Raw genomic sequence first — 13,697 nt, 5'->3', positions numbered from 1 at the left:
GGACTCTACCCACACACACTGACTCTACCCACACACACTGGACTCTACCCACACACACTGACTATACCCACACACACTGGACTCTACCCACACACACTGACTCTACCCACACATACTGGACTCTACCCACACACACTGACTCTACCCACACACACTGGACTCTACCCAAACACACTGGACTCTACCCACACACACTGGACTCTACCCACACACACTGGAATCTACCCAACACACTGGACTCTACCCACACACACTGGCTCTACCCACACACACTGGACTCTACCCACACACACTGACTCTACCCACACACTGGACTCTACCCACACACACTGACTCTACCCACACACACTGACTCTACCCACACACTGGACTCTACCCACACACTGGACTCTACCCACACACACTGGACTCTACCCACACACTGGGCTCTACCCACACACTGGACTCTACCCACACACACTGACTCTACCCACACACACTGGAATCTACCCAACACACTGGACTCTACCCAAACTCACTGACTCTACCCACACATACTGGACTCTACCCAAACACACTGACTCTACCCACACACTGGACTCTACCCACACACTGGACTCTACCCACACACACTGACTCTACCCACACACACTGACTCTACCCACACACTGGACTCTACCCACACACTGGACTCTACCCACACACACTGACTCTACCCACACACTGGACTCTACCCACACACTGGACTCTACCCACACACACTGGACTCTACCCACACACTGGGCTCTACCCACACACTGGACTCTACCCACACACTGGACTCTACCCACACACACTGCCTCTACCCACATACTGGACTCTACCCACACACAGTGACTCTACCCAACACACTGGACTCTACCCACACACACTGGATTCTACCCACACGCTGGACTCTACCCACACACTGGACTCTATATACACACTGGACTCTACCCACACACTGGACTCTATATACACACTGGACTCTATATACACACTGGACTCTACCCACACACTGGACTCTATATGCACACTGGACTCTACCCACACACTGGACTCTATATACACACTGGACTCTACCCACACACACTGACTCTACCCACACACACACTGGACTCTACCCACACATTGGACTCTACCCACACACATGGACTCTACCCACACACATTTGACTCTACCCACACACACTGGACTCTACCCACACACACTGACTCTACCCACACACACTGGAATCTACCCACACACACTGGACTCTACCCACTCTACCCACACACACTGACTCTACCCACACACACTGGACTCTACCCACACACTGGACTCTACCCACACACTGGACACACTGACTCTACCCACACTTACTGGACTCTACCCACACACACTGACTCTACCCACACACACTGGACTCTACCCACACACTGGACTCTACACACACACTGGACTCTATATACACACTGGACTCTATAAACACACTGGACTCTACCCACACACTGGACTCTACCCACACACTGGACTCTACCCACACACTGGACTCTATATACACACTGGACTCTACCCACACACTGGACTCTACCCACACACTGGACTCTATATACACACTGGACTCTACCCACACACTGGACTCTACCCACACACTGGACTCTATATACACACTGGACTCTATATACACACTGGACTCTACCCACACACTGGACTCTACCCACACACACTGGACTCTATATACACACTGGACTCTACCCACACACTGGACTCTATATACACACTGGACTCTACCCACACACTGGACTACTCTACCCACACACTGGACTCTACCCACACACACTTGACTCTACCCACACACACTGACTCTACCCACACACACTGGACTCTACCCACACATACTGGACTCTACCCACACACACTGACTCTACCCACACTTACTGGACTCTACCCACACACACTGACTCTACCCACACACACTGGACTCTACCCACACACTGGACTCTACCCACACACTGACTCTACCCACACACTGGACTCTATATACACACTGGACACACACTGGACTCTACCCACACACTGGACTCTACCCACACACACTGGACTCTATATACACACTGGACTCTACCCACACACTGGACTCTATATACACACTGGACTCTACCCACACACTGGACTCTATATACACACTGGACTCTACCCACACACACTGGACTCTACCCACACACTGGACTCTACCCACACACACTTGACTCTACCCACACACACTGACTCTACCCACACACACTGGAATCTACCCAACACACTGGAATCTACCCACACATACTGGACTCTACCCACACACACTGACTCTACCCACACTTACTGGACTCTACCCACACACACTGACTATACCCACACACACTGGAATCTACCCAACACACTGGACTCTACCCACACACACTGACTCTACCCACACACACTGGACTCTACCCACACACTGGACTCTACCCACACACTGGACTGGACTCTACCCACACACTGGACTCTACCCACACACTGGACTCTATATACACACTGGACTCTACCCACACACTGGACTCTACCCACACACTGGACTCTATATACACACTGGACTCTACCCACACACTGGACTCTACCCACACACTGGACTGACTCTACCCACACACACTCTACCCACACACTGGACTGGACTCTACCCACACACACTGGAACCCACACACACTGGACTCTATATACACACTGGACTCTACCCACACACTGGACTCTATATACTACCCCACACACACTGGAATCTACCCAACACACTGGAATCTACCCACACATACTGGACTCTACCCACACACACTGACACACTGACTCTACCCACACACACACTGGACTCTACCCACACACTGGACTCTATATACACACTGGACTCTACCCACACACACTGGACTCTACCCACACACACTGGACTCTCTACCCACACACACTGGACTCTACCCACACACACTGACTCTACCCACACACACTGACTCTACCCAACACACTGGACTCTACCCACACACTGGACTCTACCCACACATACTGGACTCTACCCACACACACTGGACACACACTGGACTCCCACACACACTGGACCTACCCACACACACTGGACTCTACCCACACACACTGACTCTACCCACACACACTGACTCTACCCACACACACTGACTCTACCCACACACACTGACTCTACCCACACACACTGGAATCTACCTCTACACACACTGGACTCTACCCACACACACTGGAATCTACCCACACACACTGGACTCTACCCACACACACTGGGACTCTACCCACACACACTGGACTCTACCCACACACTGGACTCTACCCACACACACTGGACTCTACCCACACACTGGACTCTACCCACACACACTGGACTCTACCCACACACTGGACTCTACCCACACACACTGGACTCTACCCACACACTGGACTCTACCCACACACACTGGACTCTACCCACACACTGGACTCTACCCACACACACTGGACTCTACCCACACACACTGGACTCTACCCACACACACTTGACTCTACCCACACACACTGAACTCTACCCACACACACTGACTCTACACACACACACTGGAATCTAACACACACACTGACTCTACCCACACACACTGGACTCTACCCACACACACTGACTCTACCCACACACACTGGACTCTACCCACACACACTGACTATACCCACACACACTGGATTCTACCCACACACACTGACTCTACCCACACATACTGGACTCTACCCACACACACTGACTCTACCCACACACACTGGACTCTACCCAAACACACTGGACTCTACCCACACACACTGGACTCTACCCACACACACTGGAATCTACCCAACACACTGGACTGACTCTACCCACACACACTGGACTCTACCCACACACACTGTGGACTCTACCCACACACACTGGACTCTACCCACACACACTGGACTCTACCCACACACACTGGACTCTACCCACACACTGTGACTCTACCCACACACTGGACTCTACCCACACACTGTGGACTCTACCCACACACTCCCACTGACTCTACCCACACACACTGGACTCTACCCAAACACACTGGACTCTACCCACACACTGGACTCTACCCACACACTGGACTCTACCCACACACACTGACTCTACCCACACACACTGGACTCTACCCACACACTGGACTCTACCCACACACTGGACTCTACCCACACACACTGACTCTACCCACACACTGGGACTCTACTCTACCCACACACTGGACTCTACCCACACACACTGGACTCTACCCACACACTGGGCTCTACCCACACACTGGACTCTACCCACACACTGGACTCTACCCACACACACTGCCTCTACCCACATACTGGACTCTACCCACACACAGTGACTCTACCCAACACACTGGACTCTACCCACACACACTGGATTCTACCCACACGCTGGACTCTACCCACACACTGGACTCTATATACACACTGGACTCTACCCACACACTGGACTCTATATACACACTGGACTCTATATACACACTGGACTCTACCCACACACTGGACTCTATATGCACACTGGACTCTACCCACACACTGGACTCTATATACACACTGGACTCTACCCACACACACTGACTCTACCCACACACTGGACTCTACCCACACATTGGACTCTATATACACACTGGACTCTACCCACACACATTTGACTCTACCCACACACACTGGACTCTACCCACACACACTGACTCTACCCACACACACTGGAATCTACCCACACACACTGGACTCTACCCACACACACTGACTCTACCCACACTTACTGGACTCTACCCACACACACTGACTCTACCCACACACACTGGACTCTACCCACACACACTGGACTCTACCCACACACTGGACTGGACTCTACCCACACACTGGACTCTATATACACACTGGACTCTACCCACACACTGGACTCTACCCACACACTGGACTCTACCCACACACTGGACTCTATATACACACTGGACTCTACCCACACACTGGACTCTACCCACACACTGGACTCTATATACACACTGACTCTACCCACACACTGGACTCTACCCACACACTGGACTCTACACACTGGACTCTATATACACACTGGACTCTACCCACACACTGGACTCTACCCACACACACTGGACTCTATATACACACTGGACTCTACCCACACACTGGACTCTATATACACACTGGACTCTACCCACACACTGGACTCTATATACACACTGGACTCTACCCACACACACTGGACTCTACCCACACACTGGACTCTACCCACACACACTTGACTCTACCCACACACACTGACTCTACCCACACACACTGGAATCTACCCAACACACTGGAATCTACCCACACACACTGGACTCTACCCACACACACTGACTCTACCCACACTTACTGGACTCTACCCACACACACTGACTCTACCCACACACACTGGACTCTACCCACACACTGGACTCTACCCACACACTGGACTCTATATACACACTGGACTCTACACACTGGACTCTATATACACACTGGACTCTACCCACACACTGGACTCTACCCACACACTGGACTCTACCCACACACTGGACTCTATATACACACTGGACTCTACCCACACACTGGACTCTACCCACACACTGGACTCTATATACACACTGGACTCTACCCACACACTGGACTCTACCCACACACTGGACTCTATATACACACTGGACTCTATATACACACTGGACTCTACCCACACACTGGACTCTACCCACACACACTGGACTCTATATACACACTGGACTCTACCCACACACTGGACTCTATATACACACTGGACTCTACCCACACACTGGACTCTATATACACACTGGACTCTACCCACACACACTGGACTCTACCCACACACTGGACTCTACCCACACACACTTGACTCTACCCACACACACTGACTCTACCCACACACACTGGAATCTACCCAACACACTGGAATCTACCCACACATACTGGACTCTACCCACACACACTGACTCTACCCACACTTACTGGACTCTACCCACACACACTGACTATACCCACACACACTGGAATCTACCCAACACACTGGACTCTACCCACACACACTGACTCTACCCACACACACTGGACTCTACCCACACACTGGACTCTACCCACACACTGGACTCTATATACACACTGGACTCTATATACACACTGGACTCTACCCACACACTGGACTCTACCCACACACTGGACTCTACCCACACACTGGACTCTATATACACACTGGACTCTACCCACACACTGGACTCTACCCACACACTGGACTCTATATACACACTGGACTCTACCCACACACTGGACTCTACCCACACACTGGACTCTATCTACACACTGGACTCTATATACACACTGGACTCTACCCACACACTGGACTCTACCCACACACATTGGACTCTATATACACACTGGACTCTACCCACACACTGGACTCTATATACACACTGGACTCTACCCACACACTGGACTCTATATACACACTGGACTCTACCCACACACACTGGACTCTACCCACACACTGGACTCTACCCACACACACTTGACTCTACCCACACACACTGACTCTACCCACACACACTGGAATCTACCCAACACACTGGAATCTACCCACACATACTGGACTCTACCCACACACACTGACTCTACCCACACTTACTGGACTCTACCCACACACACTGACTCTACCCACACACACTGGACTCTACCCACACACTGGACTCTACCCACACACTGGACTCTATATACACACTGGACTCTATATACACACTGGACTCTACCCACACACTGGACTCTACCCACACACTGGACTCTACCCACACACTGGACTCTATATACACACTGGACTCTACCCACACACTGGACTCTACCCACACACTGGACTCTATATACACACTGGACTCTACCCACACACTGGACTCTACCCACACACTGGACTCTATATACACACTGGACTCTATATACACACTGGACTCTACCCACACACTGGACTCTACCCACACACACTGGACTCTATATACACACTGGACTCTACCCACACACTGGACTCTATATACACACTGGACTCTACCCACACACTGGACTCTATATACACACTGGACTCTACCCACACACACTGGACTCTACCCACACACTGGACTCTACCCACACACACTTGACTCTACCCACACACACTGACTCTACCCACACACACTGGAATCTACCCAACACACTGGAATCTACCCACACATACTGGACTCTACCCACACACACTGACTCTACCCACACTTACTGGACTCTACCCACACACACTGACTATACCCACACACACTGGAATCTACCCAACACACTGGACTCTACCCACACACACTGACTCTACCCACACACACTGGAATCTACTCAACACACTGGACTCTACCCACACACACTGACTACCCACACATACTGGACTCTACCCACACACACTGACTCTACCCACACTTACTGGACTCTACCCACACACACTGACTATACCCACACACACTGGACTCTACCCACACACACTGACTCTACCCACACACACTGGAATCTACCCAACACACTGGACTCTACCCACACACACTGCCTCTACCCACACACTGGACTCTACCCACACACACTGACTCTACCCAACACACTGGACTCTACCCACACACACTGGATTCTACCCACACACTGGACTCTACCCACACATACTGGACTCTACCCACACACACTGACTCTACCCACACACACTGGACTCTACCCACACACTGGACTCTACCCACACACTGGACTCTATATACACACAGGACTCTATATACACACTGGACTCTACCCACACACTGGACTCTATATACACACTGGACTCTACCCACACGCTGGACTCTATATACACACTGGACTCTACCCACACACACTGACTCTACCCACACACTGGACTCTACCCACACATTGGACTCTATATACAGACTGGACTCTACCCACACACTGGACTCTATATACACACTGGACTCTACCCACACACTGGACTCTACCCACACACTGGACTCTATATACACACTGGACTCTATATACACACTGGACTCTACCCACACACTGGACTCTATATACACACTGGACTCTACCCAGACACTGGACTCTATATACACACTGGACTCTACCCACACACTGGACTCTACCCACACACTGGACTCTATATACACACTGGACTCTACCCACACACTGGACTCTACCCACACACTGGACTCTATATACACACTGGACTCTACCCACACACTGGACTCTACCCACACACTGGACTCTATATACACACTGGACTCTATATACACACTGGACTCTATATACTCACTGGACTCTACCCACACACTGGACTCTACCCACACACTGGACTCTATATACACACTGGACTCTACCCACACACTGGACTCTATATACACACTGGACTCTACCCACACACTGGACTCTATATACACACTGGACTCTACCCACACACACTGGACTCTACCCATACACTGACTCTACCCACACACTGGACTCTATATACACACTGGACTCTATATACACACTGGACTCTACCCCGCCCGCCCGTCCGCCTGTCTGTCTATCTGTCTGTCCGTCCGTCTCTGCTGTCTGTCTGTCACTCTGTCTGTCTGTCTGTCTGTCACTCTGTCTTTCTATCTGTCACTCTGTCTGTCACTCTGTCTGTCACTCTGTCTTTCTATCTGTCACTCTGTCTGTCACTCTGTCTGTCACTGCTAAGTGTTAATTGTTATTACATACAGAGTCAACATATGATGGAACTGGCATTACATCTGTGTCTCTCTGTTTTCGTCCTACCTCCACTGCACTCCCCTCTGAGCCGTCACTGCTAAGCCTAGCATCCTTTCCCACAGCACTGGGACCAGATGACCAGGGGACCACACTGCCTGTGCTGGGCCCAGCAACATCCTAGTTGTGAATGAATGAACACATCTATAAGAAGAAGACTGAATACGTGTCTAATAGATGACCATTGGCTCGTAATACCATATGAAAGCCTAACTACTTATATTGCAAATATAATTGCCTGTCTATCATACACCCCCCCACCCCCCCACTGTACATTGACTCGGTACCGGTGCCCCCTGTATATAGCCTAATTTTTTATATATTTTATTGCGTTACTTTAAACAAAAACAAAAAACTAAAATTACTTTTAATTTTATTTAGTAAATATTGTTTTATCTCTCTGTCTCTCGCTCTCTTTCTGTCTCTCTCTGAATTTAATTAAGGGCTTTATTGGCATGGGAAACATATGTTTACATTGCTAAAGCAAGTGAAATAGATAATAAACACTTAATTAGTGAAATTAACAATAAAAAAATTCACACTAAACATTACACTTCCAAATGTTCCAAAAGAATAAAGAAGTTTAAAATGTCATATTATGTCTATATACAGTACAGTGCTGTTATGATGTGCAAATAGTTAAAGTACAAAAGGGAAATAAATTAACATAAATATAGGTTGTGTCACGCCCTGATCTGTTTCACCTGTCTTTGTGCTTGTCCCTACCCCCCTCCAGGTGCCGCCCATCTTCCCCATTATCCCCAGTGCATTTATACCTGTGTTCTCTGTTTGTCTGTTGCTAGTTCGTTTTGTTTCGTCAAGCCTTCCAGTGGTTTTCCCTCTGCTCCTGTCTCTCGTTTTTGTTCCTGTTTCCTAGTTCCTGTTTCCCGGTATTGACCTTTCTGCCTGACCTGACCCCTGCCTGCATTGACCTGTTGTTTGCCCGCCCCTGTTGTGATAAACATTGTTACTTCGACAGTCTGCATTTGGGTCTTACCTTAAACGTGATTTACAATGGTGTACGTTCTTCACTGGTTGCCCTTTTCTTGTGGCAACAAGTCTCTCTCTCTCTCTCTGTGTTTTCTCACTACATCCACGAGAAAACGTACAGAGAGAGAGAGAGAGAGAGAGAGAGAGAGAGAGAGAGAGAGAGAGACTTGTTGCCACAAGAAAAGGGCAACCAGTGAAGAACGTACACCATTGTAAATCACGTTTAAGGTAAGACCCAAATTTCAGACTGCTGCAGCATCAGGTAAGATGTCTGTGTTGCTAAGCCTAGCATCACTGGGACCAGAAGACAACGGGACTAGACCATACTGCCTGTGCTGGGCCCAGCTACCTTCTAGGGTAAGACTTTACATTAAGAGTCCATAATGAACCATTTATAAAGGCATTTAAGCCATTTGCTCACCATTTATTAACCACTACTCCCACATGTGTCAATGTTAGTAGGCTAGTTATTCACACATGTATGTAGATATTTCCTTACACATCCTGTATTCTATGCTTGTTATTTCACCAGGTACAGCAGGAATGTCTACCAAAGGCATGCTCATATTTTTGTGAGAAATTACACTGGTCACTCAAAATATTGATAAATTATAAATAGCTCTCACTTTAGATTAAGGACTGCGAAAACACTTGACTAATTATTAGTAAATGGTTTATTCATGTGGGAGTAATGATTAATAAATTGTTTATTAATGTGGGAGTAATGATTAATAAATGGTTTATTAATGTTGGAGTAATGATTAATAAATGGTTTATTCATGTGGGAGTAATGATTAATAAATGGTTTATTCATGTGGGAGTAATGATTAGTAAATGGTTTATTAATGTGGGAGTAATGATTAGTAAATGGTGAACACACAATTTATAAAGGCCTTATAAATGGCTTATTACGGACCTTTAAAAGAAAGTGTTACCCATCCTAGTTGTGAATGAATAAACCCATGTATTAGACAAATAAGAATATCACTGAATAAATGTCTTACAGATGACCATTGGCTTATATAATACCTTATAACAGCCTGAATACATATTTAAATAATAGTGCATTTCAAGTGTTCCCCCCTGCACACTTAAGTGTTTGAATATTAGGCTACATCTAATTCAATAGAAAACAACAGAGAGGGAGAGAGAGAGAGAGAGAGAGAGAGGAGGGAGAGAGAGAAGGAGGGAGAGAGAGAGAGAGAGAAGGAGAGAAGGAGACAGAGAGAGAGAGAGAGAGAGAGACAGAGAGAGGGAGAGAGACAGAGAGAGAGAGAGAGAGAGAGAGAGAGAGAGAGAGAGAGAGAGAGAGAGAGAGACAGAGACAGAGACAGAGAGGGAGAGAGAGAGAGAGAGAGAGAGAGAGAGAGAGAGAGAGAGAGAGAGAGAGAGACAGAGAGAGAGAGAGAGAGAGACAGAGAGACAGAGAGACAGAGAGAGTGCCAGTTCCTTAATATTTTGGCAGTAGCCAATGGAACTGGCAGCCCCTATCTCTGTTTTCTACCACTGAATTCAATATGCAACCTTCTGTGTTTGTCAAAGAACGATGCCGGGACTAGTTAATGTGGATGCGGATAGATATCCAGCGTTGTGCTTCGTTTGACAGCGCCGCGTTTGCGTATCTTTCTGCCAAGATGTGATAGGCGGGACTTTACAGCCATCAATGCATGGCTATGTAATGAAATCCTACACTAGAGTCACTTGTTACTACAGCTCATAAACTCACTCGCTGGGCTGAAGAGACTGAGATTCAGAAGTGAATATACATTGATAAAACAATTAAATTATTAATACACAAGTCCCCAAATTGACCATTATTGAAATAAATGACTTGTGTTTAGTAAAAAGCACTGTATAAATGTCTAGTAGATGACTATTGCCTTAACTATGTGTTATAAAAGCCAATCTAATGACTTTTTAGTAGACTAGTGTCTAAATGTTCCCCCGACTCCCCCTTCCCTAATTAGCCATCATTAAAAAAATTTAGGTTTGACTGAGTGACTGACAGAGTCAGAACGGGTCGCTCTCTCTCTTTGGTGACTTTGAATGTGAATTTGCGACACCTCCGCTCAGCCGGTTGTGTCCATATATATATATATCTTTTTTTTTAAATATATTTTTAGATTTTAGTCATTTAGCAGATATCTTATCCAGAACGACTTACAGTTAGTGCATTCATCTTAAGATAGCTAGTTGGCAGGACCACATATCACAGGCATAGAGAGTAACTCGGGTTGCTCGGGTTAGTGCTCGGGTTAGGGTGTAGGGTTTGAGCACAGCCTGAAGGTAGGGAGGGGGGAGTTCCTCTTGCTGTTACGTAGGTTAGCACCATGGTCTTGTAGTGGAAGCGAGCTTCGACTGGAAGCCAATGGAGTGTGCAGAGGAGCGTGGTAACATATGAGAACTTGGGAAGGTTGAAAAATCTTATGGGTTATGGCTTTACTCCCGCTGCTATATTGTGGATAAAGAGTTACTTGTCTAACAGAATACAGACGGTGGTCTTTAATGGAATCCTCTCCAATATAATCCAGAATCAGGAATTCCCCAGGGTAGCTGTTTAGGTCCCTTGCATTTTCAATCTTTACTAACGACATGGCACTGACTTTGAGTAAAGCCAGAGTGTCTATGTATGCGGATGACTCAACACTATACACGTCAGCTACTACAGCGACTGAAATGACTGCAACACTTAACAAAGAGCTGCAGTTAGTTTCAGAATGGGTGGCAAGGAATAAGTTAGTCCTAAATATTTCCAAAACTAAAAGCATTGTATTTGGGACAAATCATTCACTAAACCCTAAACATCAACTACATCTCGTAATGAATGATGTGGAAATTGAGCAAGTTGAGGTGACTAAACTGCTTGGAGTAACCCTGGATTGTAAACTGTCATGGTCAATACATGTTGAAGGGAGAAGCGCTACTCTGCCTTCTTAACAACACTATCAACAAGGCAAGTCCTACAGACCCTGGTTTTGTCGCACCTATTACTGTTCAGTAGTGTCAAGGTTGTGCGCTACTGGTGGAGAAGTCAGGTGCAGGAGAGCAGAGAGTTGTGAACAGACGCACACTTTATTTAGGCAGAGGCAATTAAACAGACAGACGCCACTGCATCAAAACCTCCAGCCAAAGGTAAAAAGAATAAGGTGCGAAACAGTCACAAAAATAAGCAAATGTTTAACAATTAAACATCGTTTGTGAAATATCATCGAATACGACGGGAAAAACCAGCCTGGCGCGTGACATAAAACACGTCATCACAACAATTCCACACAAAGACATGGGGGGGATGGGGGGGGGGGGGGGGCAGAGGAATAAATACATATTAATTGATTGGGGAATGAAAACCAGGTGGGCAGGGAACAAGACAAAACAAATGGATACATGAATAAAATGGAGCGGCGATGGCTAGAAAGCCGGTGACGTCGACCGCCGAACGCCGCCCGAACAAGGAGAGGAGCTGACTTCGACGGAAGTCGTGACAAGTAGTGTGGTCAGATGCCACAAAGAGGGACTTAGGAAAATTGCAGTTGGTTCAGAACAGGGCAGCACGGCCTCTTGAAGCTAGGGGGCACTATTTTTTTTTTTTTTTAAATAACGTTCCCAAAGTAAACTGCCTATTTCTCAGGATCAGATGCTAGAATATGCATATCATTGACAGCTTAGGATAGAAAACACTCTAAAGTTTCCAAAACTGTAAAAATATTGTCTGTGAGTATAACAGAACTGATATTGCAGGCAAAATCCTGAGAAAAATCCAATAAGGAAGTGACTCTTATTTTGAAATCCCTGCTTTCTATGCATCCCTATTGCCCATT

Source organism: Oncorhynchus clarkii, chromosome 5 (genome assembly GCF_045791955.1).
Source record: "Oncorhynchus clarkii lewisi isolate Uvic-CL-2024 chromosome 5, UVic_Ocla_1.0, whole genome shotgun sequence".
Classification (NCBI taxonomy): domain Eukaryota; kingdom Metazoa; phylum Chordata; class Actinopteri; order Salmoniformes; family Salmonidae; genus Oncorhynchus; species Oncorhynchus clarkii.
The sequence above is the reverse complement of the archived record's forward strand: the minus strand, read 5'-3'. Positions refer to the sequence as shown.